This window comes from Bidens hawaiensis, unplaced genomic scaffold (assembly GCF_021521415.1).
Source record: "Bidens hawaiensis isolate Kalapana, Puna unplaced genomic scaffold, B.hawaiensis_p1.1 tig00027738_1, whole genome shotgun sequence".
NCBI classification, from domain to species: domain Eukaryota; kingdom Viridiplantae; phylum Streptophyta; class Magnoliopsida; order Asterales; family Asteraceae; genus Bidens; species Bidens hawaiensis.
Window position 1 is genome coordinate 93,548 of NW_027505103.1, and position 4,954 is coordinate 98,501.

A 4,954-nucleotide genomic window follows, 5' to 3' on the forward strand; every position below is an offset into this window, starting at 1 on the left:
AAACACTGTAGCAGCCGGCCATACCTCCTTGGAAACCTACTTTCGGCTATAAATACCCCAAATGGTATGATCATCTCAACATTACATTATCACATCATCATCATAATATACCTGATATCTGCTCTAGCAATCTCTTAATATACTTTTATATTTAAAGAGCAATCTAGTCTGATTCTCACGCCGGAGGGTGGTCACAAGGAGGAACCCCCCCCCCTTCTCAGTGACGAGCTCACGGTGTCTGTTTTGCAGGTTATCAGAAGAACCATCTTCCAAGGGTCTAACCCCTCGTGGGAAACAGCTATCCAACCCCCAGGTTACCAGTAATCTGTCAGGGGTCCGGTTAGTGTTTCTTCAGTTGTAATTATGGTGGATGGTTCTAATGTTGTGTCATTGGATTTGAACATAAATGATATGGCTAGAAGATGATGACTGTTGTGTATTCAAATTGACACAACGAAAGAGAGAACGGATTATGCAATAACTATTGTGATACGATTGATTCAATAGAACGATTACAATGAGAAATCAAACAATGACAAAGAAGGAGATGAGAAATAGATTCAAAGAAAGAGAGATGAGAATACTAGAGACAACCAATTTCTAACATTTTTCATAAACCTTTACTTTCCTTCACTTTAGTCTTTATATGCGGTGAGGGTTCATCAATCCCGCAGGCCTGTTCACTCGTTGGGCTTTCTTGGATTGGGTCGCCCAATTGGTCCATCACATTCATAACAATGACGACATATATTATTTAAAATAATGAATAAAGTAAAGAAAGAGTGGAAAGACACATTTACTTTTGGTTTAACGATTAAATTTAACAGAGTAAGTGATTTAGATGTAATTGGCGATAATTGAAAAACGTGGATGATGCGGATGCAAAAAAATAAACTTTTTGAACTAAATTCACATTATTTGTTAAACCATAATGACAAAAATGACACTTTACTCTTTTATATACCTACATAACCCTTGGTGTAAAAGTTCATCTTAGGTTTTATTTAGCAATTTTGTATGATATAATTACAGTTTCAAATTGGTTTTTTTATCATCCATTTCTTGCAAAATAATTCATGTTCGACAAAGTTAGTTTTAGGACTATGTTGATGGTGAAGTGGTAAGGGAGAGACTTCGTGTTTCATGTTAATCAAGTTCAATTTCTGTCTTCATCATTTAGTTTTCGGTGACACTGGGTGAGTAGGTGCGTTCACAAGTTAAATCCTTGAATTGAACGTGTTTTATCTCACTGCACCGTCGTGCCTTCAGGCAAGTTTTCACGGACGTTTGCCTTACATGAGTGTTTTCCTCGGATTGAAGGGCTAGTGTATCTCGATGTAATTTATTTAGCTAGTAGTCTATTTAAATAATTCGTTGGTCAGAGACTTATGAATATTCTTGGTTTTAAATGGTATACGGTAGTCAGTGATGTATACATTTTTATATAATATACTTCACGAAAGCATATATTTAGAGTTGAATTATTAATTTCTAATGATCTTGTCTTTAAGTTCAAGTGTAGTGGACGACAAATGTTGGGTGAGAACACAACCCCCTAGGTGGTAAAGGGGCGCATTTTTGTGGTGTGTGTGGGGGGGGGGGGGGTGACATACCTTTGTCGCCTACTTGTGGTATGGATATACTGACGTGGCAATCGACAATAGATGGGATGGACGATTTTTGGGCCATAACCCCGCCCCTGGGCTACATATTGCCCCCTTGGCCACGTGCCAAAAATTCCCCCAATTTTGTAGCCCGCCACTATACATCGCCTAAGTAATATTATCATGATACATATATGCTAGACTCCTAAAGTAAGAAAAAATATAGCATCTAGACGTCACCTACGATCATAATAGCAGAAAATTCATTAGGATCTTAATTTGTACATCTGTCGAACGTGGTGGCCATAACAAGACATCTCTCAAGGTTACACATATGATACACATCAATGCGGATCAAGATAGGAGAGGACGTGATCCATGAATGGTGGTTATTTAGTGTTGGGGTTCATAATACACGACCTTAGGATCAAATAAGTTTTGCTTTAATAATGTATACTTGAGGATTTCACTAGCCAATGGCGCATCAACCCCCACCCTTTCTTTATTTTTTTTCTCCTCGGTCAATGTCGTGAAAGTAGACTTAGAAAGACGAGGACTCGCTACAAGGTATGTCGTCAAGACGAGTTTCTTTAACTCTGTCTAGCTACTAAGAATCAATCAAATGTGGCCAACCTCAGCCAAAATCACATCTTATCGGTGAACTTGAGCCGATTTTGACTTAAAAATAAAACATAATTCGTATTTCAATCATATTAAAGAACAAATATCATTTTTTTAATAGTGATTAGCAATTTTTGAATATTTTATTAATTAGAAATGTAATTCTCTTATTTATATTGATAGTCACCTATTTTGTTATAAATATTAGTAAAATTATGATATTTCACATATAAATAATATCCAAAAATTAATTTTCTTTATATTAATTACCATGTCCAAGTACTCTCCGAGTACTCCAAATACACCAAACTTCTAATTGGCCGCCTAGGTCCGTTTAGCGACTTTTGCAACATTGTCCTCAATAGCATAAATTTAAACGTTTTCGTCCCAAAATCTTTATGCATATTGAGTCCCCAGGAAACAGGATCCGTGACTTTCGCTTTCCTATATCAAAGTCCAAGTTTCCCCATTGTCGCTAGCCTTCTGTATAGGCTCTGGTTTGAGGACGTAATCCAATTTCGTCTGTTCTATTTTTCTGTTAGTCACGTTAAAATAATGTCATAATTGTTTAAACATTGTTCTAGCTTAATAAACCACACCCCCCCCCCCCCCCCCTTCTTTTACTTGTATCTATCTTTGCATAGATTCTTTGCTTAAAGATTTGAAGACAAGTAGAATTAACAAAGATATGATATCTTTGATTTAGTTTATGATAAAAAGAAAAACACTTTAGTAACTTGTTACATTGCATCCATGTAACATAAGATAAAACTTTTTATCTCTAAAATTAAAATATTAACTTCTCTAATACTTTTAAACGGATTAACAACTCAACCAAATTTTTAACGGGTCAGGTTCAAATTGACCAGTTTAAAAAAACGATTCGAGTCAACCGAACCAAACCTATACTTTTTCATATCAAATTCTTATCGGATTTCAAATCGTATCATGAATTGAAACCACCTAAAGTATAACTCATGTCACACACTTATTTATCTCCCAACCCAACCATATCTTTTACCCTTCTCTTCCCTTCTCTTCCTAATCCACACCATCCATCCTTCATTTCTTCACCTTCTCCAAATCAGATCCCACCCATTCCATTCTCATTCCTTCCAACTTCCAATCAATAATAATAATAATAATAATAACATGATGTCATCTCTCCTTCCAGATCTCTCAATCCGAATCCACCCAGAACCACCACCATGCACATTCGTACCCTTACCCCTGTCCGTATCCACGGACACCGACCTGTTCGACCAATTACCCGACTCCCTCCTCCTCATCATCTTCAACAAGATCGGCGACGTCAATTCCTTAGGCCGATGCTCTTCCGTTTCCAGAAAGTTCCACTCCCTCATCCCACAAGTCGAAAACGTTGTCGTTCAAGTCGACTGCGTCATCTCGACAATGACGTCACCCGTTCCCACAAACCCCACGGACCCATCTCCCACCTCCTCCGTATCGTCCTTTCCACCATTCTAAACTTATTATTTGCTTCCAAACAACATTCAACCGATGATAATAATAATAATAATAATAATAATAATAATAATAATAATAATAATAATAATAATAATAATAATCAAGATTCCGTTACCCACCATTCTCCGGTTCAAGTTCTTCAAAACTTTACCCGTATCCGCTTTCTCAATATCCAATTACCCGTTTCCGAATTGGGTCTAGACGACCACGTTTTCTTAAGATGGAAAGCCGAATTCGGGTCCACTTTGCGTAATTGTGTCATGCTTGTTGCATCTGGTGTTACATATCCTAATTGTTTATTATCGGATCAGGATGATGATAATAATAATAATGATGATAATGGGAGTATACCCGACTCGTTTTACACCAACGGCGGGTTAAAGCTGCGCGTGGTGTGGACGATAAGCTCGTTGATCGCGGCGTCTGCGCGGCATTACTTGCTTCAACCGATAGTGTCCGATCACGAGACGTTGGAGTCGTTGACGTTGACGGATGCGGACGGGCAAGGGGTGTTGTGTATGAACCGGGAGCAGTTGGAGGAGTTGAGGGTGAAGCCGTTGATGGCGTCTTCGGCGTCGAAGAGGACGTTGGTTCCTGGGGTGAGTATGAGGCTGTGGTATGCGCCGTGTTTGGAGTTGCCGGATGGGACGGTGATGAAAGGGGCGACGTTGGTTTGTACGAGGCCGAGTGAGGGGTTGGGGCAGTGGGATGGGGTGGATGGGGTGTGGGTTTCGGGTGCGTTTGAGGAGCCGTTTGGGACGACTGCGAAGATGCTGGTTAAGAGGAGGACTTATTGCCTTGAGATGAACTCGTTTTAATGTAAGAATATTCATCATTTTTGCGTGTTTTGATATCTGATTATTCATTATTTAGGTTAGAGGTAGTGAGATTTGAACTCGTTTTAGGTTAGCTAGTTTTGTAAGGATGACCTATATTGACCCGTTGCATAATTTGAGTGACCTGATATGAAAAGGCTAAGCTCACTTGATATCGGTTCCTTTGTAAAGGAGCCAAACTCGAGCCAAGGTTAGCTAGGCTCGTTAGCCTTGTGAGGCTCATTTAAATCAAAGCTCAAAGTATATACATCTAAATTATAACCCAAAAGTGTAGCCCAAATTTAATTTCTAATATATCTAAATTATAACTTTTGTAGTATATTTAGAGGCCTTCTGTTCCTATGCCACCCTCAAAACTTAAATGGCTGTTCGACAAAAAACTCGGCCGTTTAAAGGTGGGGGCTA

At 38.7% G+C, this 4,954-nt stretch overlaps 1 pseudogene; it reads left to right on the top strand.

The window, feature by feature from the left end:
* Positions 1–3,272: 3,272 nt before the first annotated feature.
* Positions 3,273–4,637, top strand: LOC143610728 (F-box protein At4g18380 pseudogene; annotated as a pseudogene).
* Positions 4,638–4,954: the final 317 nt, after the last annotated feature.